The sequence below is a fragment of the Panthera onca genome, chromosome D2, assembly GCF_046562875.1.
Source record: "Panthera onca isolate mPanOnc1 chromosome D2, mPanOnc1 haplotype 2, whole genome shotgun sequence".
In the NCBI taxonomy this organism is placed as follows: Eukaryota; Metazoa; Chordata; class Mammalia; order Carnivora; family Felidae; genus Panthera; species Panthera onca.
In genome coordinates, this window is record NC_138349.1 from 18,668,555 (window position 1) to 18,685,502 (window position 16,948).

Consider the following 16,948-nt stretch of genomic DNA (forward strand, 5'->3'; position numbering starts at 1 on the left):
TTAAGTTTTGAGAAAATGTCTGCCAGATATTCAAGTTGTTAGACTTTCAGTTATTCTTTCAAGTGAAAATTATGTTCCATGAAAAAAGTGGCCAATTCAACTAGCAACTCAAATAATGACACAAATACTTTTCCATGAGACTGCTATCAAACTTCAGTTTGCAGTAGAAACATTTTATGCATACTTCCCATTTTGTCACACCATATGAAAAAGGAATGTACTCCAAGGTTGAGATTTAACAAAAGTAATATTTTGTGTTGCTTCATAAAGGGCTTCCTTTTTTTTTTTAATTTCTAAAGTTTTTATTTGTTTTGAGAGAGAGAACGCATGCACGTGCAAATGGGGGAGAGGCAGAGAGAGAGGGAGAAAGAGAATCCCAAGCAGGCTCTGTGCTGTGAGCACAGAGCCCGATGAGGGGCTCCATCTCAAGAATGTTGAGATCATGGCCTGAGCCAAAATCAAGAGTCAGACACTTAACTGAGCCATCCAGGCAATCCTCTTAAAGGGCTTTCGTAAGTGAAGCTGGCATAAAAAATTGTGAGTTTATGAGAGTGAAGAAATCAATAACTAATAGTACAGTTTGGAGCTATTGCTTTGATTTGTGCTAAGGTGCCAGCAATTTTACCCATGACTGCTTTTACGTCATCATTGAAAATGTCAACGCAGTAATAAAAAAAACCCCACAAATAATGTTTAATTTTATTATAAAAATAGTTTTGACATTTGATATTTTAACTCCCTGAATGAGTCTTAGCATATCCCCAGGAGTCTACAAACTACAGTTTAAAAGCCTCTGCTACAGGATGACCTTGATAAAGTAAAAAAGTCTGTTTTTACTATGCTTTCTGATCTACCTATAATTGGGATATTATACTCAGTAGTCTACAGCTATGGTTATGGTTAACATTTATGGGTATACCTTTAAGTTTGACAGAATGAAGAATGCTAGTTTTGATTTTTTTTTTTAACATTAAAACTGTAGTATACAAAGAGAAATGAGAAATAGCAATTTAATGAATAAAGGAAGAGGGTAGGCAGAATCAAGGCTTTCCAGGAGGGGTGGGAGATGGTGTATGTATTGGGGAGTTTCAATATCTACTTAGATTGTGAGACCTGCAAAAAACTCTCTCCAGGTGACTCTGATACTTACAGAAGTTTGTTAATACAGGCCTGCCTTGGAGATATTGTGGGTTTGGTTCTAGACCATTACTATAGTCAATATCACAATCACATAAGTTACATGAATTTTTTGGTTCCCCAGTGCACAAAAACGTTATGTTTGCACTATGCTATAGTCTATTAAATGCGCAATAGCATTACATCTTAAAAAAGGATGTACCTCAATTAAAAACTACTTTGTTACTAAAAATACTATCATCTGAGCTCTCAGCAAGTCATAAGCACTGATCACAGGTCACCATAAGAAATATAACAATGATGAAATAGTTTGAAATGTGAAGATTACCAAAATGTGACACAGAGATTCAGAAGAGCAAATGGTATTGGAAAAACGGTGGCAATAGACTTGCTTGACCCAAGGTTGCCACAGCCTTCAGTTTGTAAAAGATATAATATCAGTGGAGTGCCATAAAAGCAAGGTGCAATAAAACTAGGTATGCTGGGTACATCTGTGAGGAATGCCAAGAATATCGAAGCAGCTGTGGAGGCAAGGCCACGTGCTCTTGTTTTTCAAGACTCAGCGCTGATATTGGCGACCCCAGTGCCATTTCCCGCTACCAAAGTGAGCGCATGGATGCATCTCAGAGCCCAAAGTCCCCAAGCAGAGCATGAGCTGCCCTGCATTAGTTCCACTTTTAAAGAAAGTGCCAGCTTTTCCTTGGCCAGAAAAAAAAACACTTAAAACTAGTCATAATCTTCTAAGTGTTATGTTGGGTAAAGAAATCAGACACAAAAGAATATATATCATATAACTATATACATATATATATATATATAGAGAGAGAGAGAGAGAGAGAGAGTGTGTTCAAAATAAGGCAAAACTGTCAAAATGACAAAATAGTGATAACTTCTGGGGGATGGCTCTAGACTGGGAAATGGCACAACAGAACCTTCTGGAAATGGTACCATGTGTTGGAAGTTACATGGATATATAGATCTCAGCAATTATTACATTAAGTTTAATGCATGCCAATGTTATTTTTTGCCTCAACAAAAGCTAGTCATAAGTCTTCTAATATAAATGTAAAAAAATAGGCATAAATAGGATAACTAATGAAATAAACTGAGTATGTCACACAAACATGAGAATCTGCCATGTTTTGAATCTGCTTAGAGAAGTTTCTCTGGCCATGAAGCTGGTTCCTACCTGTTTTTCTTTTTAATGTTTATTTATTATTTCGAGAGAGAGTGAGCATGAGCAGAGGAGGGGCAGAGGGAGAGAGGGAGGAAAGAGAATCCCAAGCAGGCTCCATGCTGTCAGTGCAGAGCCAGATGCAGGGCTCAATCCCGCGAATCACTGAGATCAAGACCTGAGCTGAAATCAAGAGTTGGATGCTTGACCAACTGAGCCACCCAGGTGCCCCCTCGTACCTGGTTTTGGAAGAATGAATGTGAACAGTTAGAGGAGAAAGACAGAAGCCTACTTTGTGGCCCAGGCAGTATGAGAAAGCATCAGGATCTGGGCTGCTCTCTGGATCCTACACAACCATGTATACAGATAACATTTCTCAACATTAGACCTTAAGCACTTTCCAGGGAATAATTTCCAAAGCAATTACTTCCCGCTGTTAATAGGCAATTAACAAGTAGGAGATAACTCCTCAGTTGTATTGTGGGTAGGTAGAGCAATGTAAAAGCAACTAATTAACACCCAGTCTTTTAACAAACTAATTAATCTAGCTGGGCAAGAACAGTTTATTTAGAGTACGTTAAAGGCTCTGAATCTGCAAATTTCATTTTTCACCATGCCAATAAATAATTGAAGCCCACAGCTTTCATTTGTCCTCTTCCCTCTTCTTTGATGCCACTTGGCTTTGAAGCACCATCCCTAATAGGAGAAAGCTATTTATCTATTTCTTTAATAGCCTCATGAATATTTTCTTCCTTGTTATTCCTTGCTAGCACTTGCCAGTTCTTAACACAGCAAGTTTTCTCTCCTGAGTCCTATTTGGTTTTGTCTCCTCTGTCACTCGGTGTGTTGACTTTGGTCACCATAATCCTATAGGTTACTTAGGATTTGCTTAGAACAGGTAATGGCTATTTAGTGTAATGCTTTCTTAACTGTGCTTTAAAATCACCTTGGAAAGCTCAGTATCAAATGCAAACCTCTGGCCGTACCTCCGTCCTCCACTCCTTCTTCAGCTATTCTGATCCAGAAATTCTGGGTTGAGCCCAGAATTTGCATTTTAAGTAGGCCTCCACTTCTACCTTCCTGGTGATTTGGAGGCAGATGACCTCAGCTGGAGAAAAACTGCTTCGGTTGGACAACTAACTGGTCATTGGTAGTCTTTCCTAGCTGGGAAGTAAACTTGTAGGCAATAGGAAGAAAACTCTTCATTAATATACATATTTTAAAATTTTTTATTTTAAGTAGGCTCCATGCTCAACCTGGGGCTTGAACTCACAACTCTGAGATCAAGAGTCACATGCTCTCCCAACTGGGCCAGCTAGGCACCCCGGGAAGATAACTCTTGAAATGTGAGCTGCCTGCTTGGGTCTCCGACCTTCTTCCCTGTCTGAGCTATGATCAGGTTGAGAAATAAAATAAGGTAACAGCAGATAGGGGCCGAAATATTCTCCTCGTTACTGATAAGGGCTAATTTGTAAGATGGGATTCAGTGCAAGAGCCGAACAGGCCGAATAGTCCCGGTGGACTGAGACAATTAGAAATGCCAAAGAGAAGAGTGTAGGTATCTTGATAACCGAATACATTTTACAAATGTATACTTTGTAATGTGCTTTGCTATTTAGAAAACACTTTCAATTACCGTGTGTCATGGGACCTTTCACCCCTGAAACGTATCACCTTTCCTGAGGCTGACAGCAGTCTCTGCTTGGATGACTCAGCTTAATACATCAGTCTTTAGACTTCCATGCTCCCTTCTGTCCTCCTTTCCAATACCATGGCAAAGAAGGGAAGGAGGCCTGGTTTATGTGACCTGAGAGGCCTGAGGGGGAAGCAGGCTCTCTGGCCACGGTTTTGCTGGCCCAGCATTACAGCTGGCTATTCTGCTCTAATCCTCTGCTAATGTCTGCTGCAAACCTACATCTTATCTTTTCCAGCTCAGCCTGGGGCTTCCTGCCTTAGCTTCCCCTTGGCATCTCAGGACTGGAGATTCCTCTGAAACTCTGGAGTATCGATTACTTGGCCCCTACTCTAAACATTCCCTTTCCTCATGCCTAGCCCTGACCTTGGTGGGCTCCATGGCTGGTCTGTTGGCTCTCAACTTAGCATTCCCCTGCAATGAAAACCAAAAAATCTTAGGAGAACAAACTTGGTCTTCTCTTTGCCCAGCCGTCCGACTTTATCCTGCTAGCTGTGTTGGGGCTTGCCATGTTGGTGCATCATGGCCTTTAGGGTGATCTCCAAGGTCCCAAATACTGAGCTGCCTAAGAGGCCATCTGCTAATGAGGTGTCCAGAAGCTTCTTCCCCTCCAGGACTTTGTGGTTGAGGACATATGTCTGATGCTATAGATGTACTTCTACCCTTCTACCCAAAGTCCACTGGGCCCAAAGGGATCATGCCACAAGTTGTGTTCTCTGGAAAGCAGACACCAAGATGTAGATTAGTTTGCAGAAGGCTTATTAGGGAATCTTCTAGGGATTACCATCTGTGGAAGGAAAAGGAAGGAAGCCTCACTGGGCAGAGGGAGAAGTTGGGTTGTAATGTGGTCTCAGTGGTCCCAGCCTGTCCCATGGAAAGCCAGGAATGGCCCTTCAGAGTTGTCCTGAGTTGAAGCAGGAGGGCTAAGTCTTTCTACTGCCCTACGTCTACTAGTTATTGGATGGGAGCTGACCTGCAAAGGAGGCATAGCCTGGGCAAGGTGACCCTTTAGCTGAGGCTAAAGGTACATAGCAGAGGGCCATCTGCCAGTATTACTCTCTGTAGCTTCAAGGTAGGTTTTTCAGTCCTGAGGAGGATGGGTCTGGAGAACCACAGTGTCCACTATAGACCGAATTTTCTTTTTCTTCTCCTGTGTCATATCTTCCTTCTGCTCTGGGCAGCCTACATAGGTAGAAGGTTATATTCCCTACATTATAGAAGAAAATCTATGATTTGATATGCCAGGACTAGCCCTTGATATGGTAAGTGGGAGCTAAAAGGATTTAGAAAATTGTTTCATTCTCAACAATGTCTGGCTCATAACCAATTATCTTGCAAAAAAAAAAAATCCTATTTTGAATTTAAGAAGCTTAATTATAACCCTCTCTTTCTCTTTGTAGCTCTTCTGTAATAATCCTAATACCCCAAAGCATCTGGTTAGATAATTTGGGCTAACTAGGGAGAAGATACTATATACAGAAAAACCCAAGAGAAAACTGCAGAAAAATTTTTGAAAACGTTTGTGATCTAACTACATATATGTTTTCCTCTTTCCTTCTAGCTCATAGTTACTTTGAGGGCTGGGGCCCTGTTATTCTTATGCTTTTACATTTGTCACATTTAGTACACTATGGTAGATAGGGTTTTGCATCTCAATCGTCTTCATGAAAGTGCATGTACATTGGTGTCTTTGTTATGTGTGGAACCAGTTACCCTAAAGCTTAGCAGCTTAACAAACATTATGGCACACGGCTGCTCATGGTCAGGAATTTGGAAGAAGCTTAAATGGTTGGTTCTGTCTCGGGGTCTCTCATGAGGTTGTGGTTAAGCTATTGTTCAGACATGCAGTCATCTCAAGGATTGATCAGGGCCAGAGAATATGCTTCCAAGCTCACTCATGTGGTTGCTGGCATACGTTGGTTACTCACTGGCTGTTGCCAGAGGCTTTAGTTCCTCACCAGTGGACTTCTTCATATGGTTATTCACAACATGGCAGCTGGCAAAAGACCAGAGAGTTGAACCCAAAAGGCAAGTCACAGTCTTTTACAACCAAATCTCAAAAGTGATATACTATCACTTCTGCCATAGGTGACTGGTCATAGAGATCAACTCTGGTGCAGTGTGGGAGGAGACTCTGCAAGGGTGTGAATACCAGGAAGTTGGGATCCCTGGGGCCATCTTGGAGGCTGGCTACCACAACTGGCATAAATGCTTGATCATTCAATTCTTGTGAAGCTTGGCATATTGGAAAAATCCTGGGTTTAGGACTCAAATATGATTGAGAAAAACTCTCTTTTGTCATCCACTACCTATGTTTCCTTGGCAAATCACTTTAACGGCCCCAGTTTTCTTAAGAGTAAAATGGAGTTAGTAATACCTTCTTCAAAACAATGTTGTGAATAACAAATGAGGTAAACTATGCAGAAAGCCTAGCCCATGAAGAGTCCCAATAGAGGAACATAACACATAACACATGAGCGCTGTTGTTATTAATAACAAGTTCAGCATTCCTTCCCCACTCATAGAACATATCATGTTATCTGCCCCAAGGAAGTGGTCACCTTCAGGACCCGGTGGGTGTTTCAAATAAAGATTTGGAGCACTGGGGAGTGGCCCACCCAACCCAAAAGTTGTATCTTCAGGGCTCTTGTATGCCCCCAGCTTCCAGTGGCAGGTGACAGGCCTCAGCTAACCTGAGGAAGCAGCGCTCCTGGTTCAGGTGACCCAGGGTAATTTTGCCTTCTCCAGTTTTTCTTGCTCAATGTCAAGGCAAATTAGCTATTGCAATTTAATTTCTTGAGCTGTGTTTGTCTTGGTCCCAAAACAACCCCCGGGGAGGAGACTGAAGATGTGATTCTAATTTGTTGTAATCACAGTTGATATTCTCATTGTTTTGAAGCATTTGTGTTTTCTCTGACAAAATGTCAAACACACAAGGCAAGTTATATTTTGAATTCTACGTTAAATATTTAAAAATACATGAGTGGTCTGAAAATAATTACCCTTTTAAGGCTCTCTGGTACTCATACATCTCCTAATAGTGCCAATTGACTTACAGGTGCCATCAATTAAAATAAAAGAAAATCCAGTCTTAAGTTAGTTGTATGATAAAAATTCTTAACATGGGAAACAAATTTAAGTATAGCTTACCTCTATTGGAGCTGGGTATCTTTTGTCTTAGTTCTCCTCCATTGTTCTAACTCGTCAAATGTTCTTTGTTTTTAAATTGAAAGTTCTAATCTCTAATATAAGTAACAGATTTTGTCAGTGGTTTCTCTGCATATTGTCCAAACATGTCCCTTTGGAAGAAAGCAAATATGAAAAACATTTAAGCTTGCCAGATGGATAATGTAGTGGGTTATTTTTTTTCATATTATTCAAGGATTCTTGGTTTCCCAAAGGATTCACTGTAACATGAATTCCCAAGTTCACTTCAAATATAATTTGATTTATATACATCTTTCCAGGAAAAAATTTACCCTGTGAAGACAGCTCTGGTTATATGATTAGGGTTAGCATTGAACCTGAATATCTTTCCGCACATGTACCATACACACAGAACAAAGGTGTTTTGAAACCTTCCATGTAATTCTAAATGGAAATGTGCTGCGGAAATTAGCTCACTTCAGGCATCTTTTGATGCATATCTAAAGTTTAGAAGGCACTGCAGGAGAGCCGATAAATAATTTATTTTTCTCTTTGGCTCTTTATGCGATTTTTTCCCTTTAGCTAATTCTCCTAAAAAAAGTGTCTTTCGTTAAGAACTTGAAAGAATTCTCTTTCTTTTACTCAGACTCATAAATATTTCCTTTTCTATTATCACTGATAGTTGAAACATGTTTAAATAAAAGTTTTTCCCTAAAGGTATGTTTTCTTATCTTTGTTCATGGGATGAAATGAAATTAAAATCTGGTGTATTTTGAAATTCATGATTCAGGTCTTACTTATTAAACTGAATACTGGACTGTTTTTTTAGAGTCATCACCTACATTTTTTTGAAACTAGTACATTCAGATCTCAGAATGTAAGCAGAATCTCAGAATCTGAATCTTTGTTTTTTTTTAAGATTTTTAAATTAATTTTTATTTATTTTTTAATTTACATCCAAGTTAGTTAGCATATACTGCAACAATGATTTCAGGAGCAGATTCCTTAATGCCCGTTACCCATTTAGCTCATTCCCCCTCCCACAACCCCTCCAATAACCCTCTGTTCTCCATATTTAAGAGTCTCTTATGTTTTGTCCCCACCCTGTTTTTATATTATTTTTGCTTACCTTCCTTTATGTTCATCTGTTTAGTATATTACATTCCTTGTATGAGTGAAGTCATATGATATTTGTCTTTCTCTGACTAATTTCGCTTAGCATAATACCCTCTAGTTCCATCCACGTAGTTGCAAATGGCAAGATTTCATTCTTTTTTGATTTCTGAGTAATACTTCATTGTGTGTATACACCTTCTTTATCCATTCATCCGTCGATGGACATTGGGGCTCTTTCCATAATTTGGCTATTGTCGATAGCGTTGCTATAAACATTGGGGAGCATGTGCCCCTTTGAAACAACACACCTGTATGTATCCCTTGGGTAAATACCTAGTAGTGCAATTACTGGGTCGTAGGGTAGTTGTATTTTTAATTTTTTGAGGATGCTCCATACGGTTTTCCAGAGTGGCTGCCCCAGTTTGCATTCCCACCAGCAGTGCAAAAGAGCTCCTCTTTCTCTGCATCCTCTCCAACATCTGTTGTTGCCTGAGTTATTAATTAATGTTTAGCCATTCTGAGAGGTGTGAGATGGTATCTCATTGTGGTTTTGATTTGTATTTCCCTGCTGATGAGTGATATTGAGCATTTTCTCATGAATCGTTTTTTAAATTTGTTTTGTATTTACATATTTTAGAAGGTGGTTTTTTTTCGTTAGAACACTGTAGTGCCTGTTTATTAAAGACAATTTGGAAAATACAGGAACATGGAAGTGAAATGCCTGTCCTGATCATTCCCTTTACTCAAAGATGAACACATGGATATTTTTGTGTATATTCTTTCTTCTGCATTTGTAAAAATATTTAATTGGATTTTTGATGGAAAATCAAAATGGAATGGATGGAAAGCCTGTCTGAGGGGAGGTCTTTTCCAGAGAGAGACTTTTTATATTTTATTTTTTTTTTACAGAAAGAGCACGAGTAGGGGAGAGGAGCAGAGAGAGAGAGAGAGAGAGAGAGAGAGGAAGAGAGAGAATCTTAAGCAGGTCCATGCTTAGCACAGATCCCACGGCTTTGGGATCCAGACCTGTGCTGAAATCAGGAGTTGGAAGCTCAACTGATTGAGCCACCCAGGTGCCCCTCCAGAGAAATAACTTATGCCCAACTCTAAGGCTTTTCTCGTAACAATGTAAGAAATATTTTTATTATTAGGCTTTATCCAGATAGCATCGTAATTGAACATACTAGCTATCCACATTTTTTCCCCCAAACTTACAAGTAAGTGTTGCCAGTAGAATCAAGTGGGATTGACTTAGGAGAGAATCCTCCTCAGGACTCTTGTTATAAATTGGGTGCTATGCTTTTTGGGGGTTCTACTAGCCAGTAAGCCAGGTCGTTTATGCCCCAACTGATACCATTATTCTTGACTCTTTTAATTTTTAGGTAATTCTTGGTCATCTGTAATATACCGTCAAGCAGGCTTTTAAACAAAGGTAAATGGCTGGTATATTTTTATTTTTATTTATTTATTTATTTTTTTTTTTTTTTTAATTTTTTTTTTTTCAACGTTTTTTTTTTTTGTTTTTTTTTTTTTTTTTATTTATTTTTGGGACAGAGAGAGACAGAGCATGAACGGGGGAGGGGCAGAGAGAGGGAGACACAGAATCTGAAACAGGCTCCAGGCTCCGAGCCATCAGCCCAGAGCCTGACGCGGGGCTCGAACTCACAGACCGCGAGATCGTGACCTGGCTGAAGTCGGACGCTTAACCGACTGCGCCACCCAGGCGCCCCTGGCTGGTATATTTTTAGAGCTTTCACATAATTAATCCCCCCTCTGTCAGCTTCATATATGAAAAGCAGGGAATAAAGTCGTACAGTTATAATTTACAATTTTTCTTTCTCAAAGCTGTAATTATTGCTTCATTGCCTTTTAGTATTTCTTATTGCAGAGTAAATTTTTGAGGCCAGAAATTTTGTGTAGTTACGTGTCATCTTTTTTTTTTCTTTAACTGGATGGCTGAAGAACTTTTCTTTATATTATAATGCTTTCCAGGATGAGTCTCCTTTTTAAGAAGTTTTACCACAAGTAAAACAAGGTCTTTAATTTAGCTTTTTTGCTCCCGGATTCAAACTATTTACTCCCTCTGAACTTCAGGTGTTTTCTCCTTCCCTCTTTTTTTCCTTCTCTGTTCCCATCCTTCCTTCCTTTCTCTTTATTCCTATAAAATGAGGATGATAATGCTTCACCAGATTGTTGTAAGGATTAAATAAGACACTGCATGCTGAGCGCTTATCTGGTAAATACAGTCCTGCTCAGTTAAAAATAAATAAGGAAAAAGTCGTTATTTTTCTTATTGGGCAAATCCTGCATTAGTAAAATGCAGCATAGTTGGAGAAATAACTAGTCACTGGTCCCGATATTAAATAACAGAAGCATCCCAAATGTTCATTCATGTCTGTTGTAATAGGGTTGACTTGTGTGTGTGTATCTGTATATATATTTTCAGGTCTGTGACATTGTTCTCTGAACACAGAAGGTGTTGAAAAATGCTCAAGAGTTTTTTTGATTTACTCCAAAGATTTTTGTGCCTGTGAGTGTTGGGGTACAGTGGGATAGAGGAGGGCTGGGGATTGCCTCTTTTTATTTATTGATTGATGGATTGATTGAGGTCAGCAGGAGAGGTTGCACAAAGCTCTGAGCACAAGATGGGGGGAGTGAAGGGCTATTGTAGGCTGTGGCTCTTCCACCAGCCTTCTGACCCAGCTTGAAGCCTGGTCACCCTGGTTCAACCTAGAATGCCTCTCTCCTCCCTTGTACACCTCCCTTGTTCTGATCTGTGCCCGGGAAATGTGTCTCTGAGTTGGGACTTCAAGTTGATATGGGCTTCCTCTGAGGAGTGAATATTTGGGGAGTCCTCTCTTTTTTTTCTTCTCCTTCTTGCTTCCCTTTCTTCTTCTCTTCTCCTGCTTGGTTTCTTCCCTCCTCCACTTCTCTGCACTTCACAGAATTACAGAATTTGCACTGATGAGAGGAAATGACCTGCCAGGATGTTAAGGAAGGTCGTCAAGCAAATGTGACCTCTGGTTCACCTGTGAGCTAACTTGGGCAGTGGAGGCTCCTCACTTTCTCCCCTGTCCTTGGGATGTATGCTCTGCTCACTGTTCCCAGAGTGGGAGCAGTTTCAAGGACACAGTGTTGAGAGAGAAAGGTGTTGGTGAGACCACCTGAATGGTATATGCAACTGAACCCAGTTAGTCTCGGTATGAACTTTAAGATTCTGGCAGGCAGCTCAGAGATCTACTCATCTTGCAGTTTCCCAGGACAAATCTCATATGTAAGTTCTCTTGCCTATAAAGCCTGCCTCCAGCCAGTCTGGAGTGACCCACCTCTTTCTTTGGTATCTCCTTGCCTACTGTGTATGGCACCCAGTTTGCAAACCAACAGAAGGTTGAGTATCAGCAATAGGATTTCTCCCCATTTTCCAACCAATATGTCTCTTAGGGCTGAAGCCCCAAATTTTTGATATTCCATTTTCTCCCTTGAGAGGCACCATTCTGTAATCTGTCTATATCCTCTAGCTAAGGAAATTTTATTTTCTGTGGTCTGCATTATGAAGAAAGAATATGTTGTCTTTTTTTTCATTTTATAACTTGTGAAATTGTGTGATAATGTGAGTATGAGCTTTTTCAAACTTGAAAAATTCCTCAAGCTCAGGTATTACCCTTGGAGGCAGGGTCCTCACCTAACATATCCCTTGAGGTTTACCAAGGTAGGTTGGTGAGACTCTCTTCAAAAATGTCCAGTGTGTAGAAGAAACTTTCCTTGCTCACGAGCCCTGAGCACCTCTCTCCTTGAGTCTTGCCAACTCAAGTTGGCATAGGCCCCTGGATTGCTCAGTGGTCATGCAAATGGAGTTACCATGACCTACCTGTGTGAAGGGGCTACCAGAAAGTCAGCCACAATGTCTACTGTGTGTTTTTATAAGCAAACTTACTTATCAGCAAGAGGACCTTTGAAAGGATGCCTTTTAGATTCACAAGCTCTGAGGTTTAGATGACATGAAAAACTCATGTTTTCCCAGCTACTCAGACTTGCTGAACGTTTCTGAGAAATGTTGATGTCACCAATGGCAAAATAAGTGCCCATCTACACATCATTAGCGATCCTTGCAATTCTGGATTTATGGCCATCTTTCTCTCTCTCTTTGTTCTCTCTTCTGTCCTCCTCTTCCCCCTCCTCTTCTTCCTTTTTCTCTTTCTGTCTCTGGTTTTGCAATCTTGGCTATCATTGTTTAAAATATATTCTCTTTTTTTGTCCAGCTGGAGAAAGATATGTTGTATAGACATTTTCAAGGCCTTGGAGAAACAGTGGGCCCACTCCTCTTTCATGAAAATCCCATGTCACTGCTATAATGTGGCAGAGTCAAGACCCGTCTGTCAAATATCCCAAAGCCCAGGTTCTAAACTTCGGTGAACTCCACCAGCAACCATACTTGTAGTATTAACAATAGCATAACATTAAGGGGGTGCCAAAAGGGAAGATCACTAAAGGCCATCATGGAAGAATCATGTCGGAGTCACATCTTCTTTTAGGAGTCTTGGGTTTCTGGTCCTTCTTTGTATTAGACTATTGTGAAATTGGATGGATTACTTTTCTACCTGTACATCAGAGAAATTAATAGCTGTCCCATTTTGAAAAGAGAAACAGGAATAGCCACGATCAATCTTTCCTGATCATGGTGCCTGCACGTTTTTAACAGAGCTTCCTTCTTTAAATTGAACTTCAGTTCTTTCCTGTGCGCTCAGAGATGAGGCTTTGTTCTCCCCCTGACGTACTGCCTTCCCTGCTTCACTTTCTAAGCTAATGGCCTTTCATTTACTGGAAGAACTTTTTTCTGTGGTGCTCAAAGATAGTTGGGTGCTTCAGCTTCAGTAAAACCTGGATTCAATAAAACCATTCTTGGAAGTGTCCTGTGAACAATCAATCAAGATAACTCACTGCCTTAGGACTGGTCTCTTGGAAGTGTCCTGAATGAACACCTTATCACTCAGAGAAAATGACCAAGTGGAAGAGAGAACCTCTCCAAATGTCATTTGTAATCAAGGCAGTTTGCTGTATTACCCAATCAGCCAACAAGAACACTTTTTCTTTTGAGTTTTTTTTTTTTAATGAATCTACTTTATGGAGATAGTTGGGGGGTGTGGGATAGAGGTCTAGATTTTGCTGAGGACATATGTCTTTCATGTCTTAAAAGATAGGCTCTGCAAATCTATTGTACCTAGAGATTAAATCAGAACTCCATTTGTTACTTTCCTTGAGAAAAAAATAAATGGACATTTTGATTTTCATGAAAAATTGGGAAGGATTAAAGAAATGAAGAAAGAAAAATGTGGATCCCTTACCACTGGATATGGTTTATCTAATCATAAATGAAGATGATTATAAATTTTATTTCTTTATTTTCATCTCTCTTTTTGGCAACATCTTCTTCCCCATACACCCTAACTGGGCTGAAACTTCTAACACAACAGCCTCTTATGTAGAACAGAATTGGGGTGTTTATCAGGTCCTCTTGGGAGGCAACAAGGTGTAGCAGAAAGCGGACAGGTTTGGAGATTGACAACTCTAACTCCTGAGTTAGAATTTTACTCAGGAGATATGTGATGTTGGGCTCTTTGCTAAACCTCTCTGAACCCCAGTTTCTCACTTGTCAAAGCAGGTTTAATACCTTAAGGTCTTAGATCAAAAGGCAGGGGCTCAGTGATAACTTTCTTGAGCATATGATCTAAATAGCACTATTTAGATGATTTCCTAGTGGCCCAGACGGCACTTTGCATATTATAAATGCTCTATAAATTTTTGTTAAGTTGTTAGATGAATAAATGATGGAATCCCTACTTCATAGAGTTACTCTGATGGTCATTTCAGACAATGTTTGGAAAGCTTTCAGTACAATGCTTAATATTCAGTAAAATCTTGAGATATAATCATCCACACAAGTTTAGCCACTGGAACATCTACATGAGGGGGAGGTCACAATGCTCACATGGGTCCTATAGGATGGACCCCCCCCCCCCAGCACAGTTTTCCGTGGGGACTCTGAGGCAGTGCTCCTAAGCTCAGGGTTTCTAAGTCATTTTCTGTATTTCAGAAAACCTAGTGAGAATACTACCTTTAGCCTCCCTGAAATAGCATGTGCTAGGGACCTCAGAATTGTTTATTTTGGGCTGTAGTTAAACCAACTCAGTATGGTAATGTGGTATCCCTGCTTATCTCACGCTGCTCAGACATGCTGCTTGGTGGTTATCTGTGTCTGTTTAATTAGAAGTGGAAATTAATTAATTAATTAATTAATTGGATGTAATGAGTGCTGGTTTTTTGTTTTTTTGTTTTTTTTTTTTAATGAACACAATCTTTGAAATCTTGGTGGATGAGCAAGGTAGAAGAAGAGAATGAGAAATCCCTGTGGTGATGAGTAGATTGGACACCACTGACCTCAGAGGAATTGCAGGTGTCCCAAGTGTCAGGTTGGGCTGGGAGATCCTGGAGGTCATTTGAAACTGATTAATAGAAGCTATTCTTAGGAGCACAGAGCTTGGGAGGAATAATTTAGCTAAGACAACAACCCCCTCTTTCGTTTGTCCTGGTTTCCTCAAAGATGCCAATGGGACCCAGTTCATGGTACTGCTCAGTTCTCCATCTTTTGCAAACATTTCCATTCTGGTTTAGTGTGTGTTGTTTGGTGGGGTTTGGTGCTGGGGAGGGAATATGGAACTACAGCTGATACAGTTGGTTCTTTCCTGTTCTCCAACAGAAGCCTGAGACTATTCTTGAGTCGTTTTTGTGGCAAACAAACAAATAAATGAAACAAAAGAAATGTTACGTTTGCAGTCATGGTCCGGGACATTATGACTTGGGTTTGTTGAGCACACATCTCTTCCCTCTGGGAGCTCAGGTAAATTCCTCTTTAGGAAACAAAAATCTTAGAAAATCATAGCTGGAATAGTTGACTCTCCTCCTCTCACAGAGGTGGGGGAGTGCATAAACTATTGCAAATTGCTTGTTTGATGCTGGATTTTCCCTTCATTACGAAAAGCACAGCTATAAATGCCATCGTTATGAAATCCATAGAGCAAGATTAATCCTTAGGTGGGAATCCATATAAGTAATAATAATTCTTGTTTTCCTCATCAAAAACAAACTGTGAAGCATCATCATATTTAAGTACAATGCCATTTGAGGTGTTTTTTGTTTTTTTGTGTAGCACGGTTGGCATTGCTTGATGAGGGCTCAGATATTCTATAATAATCAAAGACACTTAGGCAGTTTTTCTTCCTGTAAGTAATTTTAGCTAAGAAATCAACCAGAGTTAAGTACTGCATTTGGGCAGGAAAATAAGGTACTTTCGGATTTATTTGTTATATGCTAATATCCCAGGGAGAAACATATTTTCAGGCACAGAACAAAGAAACAATAGATGTTCATGAAAATGTAATTTCACAGCCACGTTTTACAATTCAAAGTTTCAGATTCTTTTCATATGTTGTTAGTAACAATCTTGGAAGGATTTTTTTTTAAGATGTGTTCGAAAGTGCTTGCTTCTTTTAATTCTCAGTTTTTGGAAGTAAATACTGAGTGATTGCTACATGTCTCAAGGTGAGATAAAAGGAGACAGTGGTTATGAATCCTGACCTCAGGGATTTTATTGTCTTACTTGGTGAGTGGGACAGACGTGTGAAAAGCAAATAAAATAGCACAATCTACAGAATTAATGCAGTTGGCAATGCCACTGGTTTCTGAACAAAGGTGTAGAGGATGAGGTACGGGGTATCATTTCTCTGAGTTATGTGTTGCACCTTGTGCCCATCATTTCCTGGAATGCTCTTTGATCTTTCCAATACCTCTTTGAGTTTAAGGGAAGCGATTTGCTAGCAGCTGTTCTAACTCTTTCCCAAACCCTAGGCCAGCTCTTCCTTTTGTAGCTGACTTTCCTTACAGTGTATCAGATTAATTAAAAAGCATCCTATCTAACATTCGATATCACTCTCTGTTGAAAAATTTTTGAAAGGATGTTCGAATCATTTTTGCCTTTAAGGTGATTTGGGTACGTGCCATCCAATTTAGAATTAGTCGGCAATTGTATGAATTCCTCGGAGTATGTATTCATACTTGTGTAGTGAGAAAAATCTAGCCAAAGTGTTGTTTTTCCATAAAGTGAAAAATTTTTAATGAAATCTAGCTATGAAAAAAAGTGGCATAATATTAAATTTTGTAGATAATTAAACGTTTATTCAAATTTTCAGTTGTCTTGTTAAAGCCACCCTCATTTCATAGGCCGCTGAAAAATTCCTCCACAGGTTTTGCACAGAACTTCAAATACCATGGAACAAATATAGAGAGCACAAAAAAAAGCATCTTCCTTGCTTGGTAGGTAAGGCCTTTCCAAGAGAAGTTACTACATCGTCATCAGAGTGACACGAAATAGAGAGCCTGAGAGGTCTTTGATGTTTTGCCCACTTTGGCCGTTGAACAAAACCCCAAATGACTTACATTTCTTTCTTCTTCCTTGGTAGCACTTGGGTTGTGGTTTTAATTGAGGATGAGATGGGGAGCTCCTCTGTTAGTTGAACAGAATGTCTTCTTCAACGGTTCAATGCATCTATTTAGCTCTCTTTGCATATAACGAAGAGCCATATGACCAATCATCTTCAAGGAGAAGGCATCTAATATTGAACAGTTCT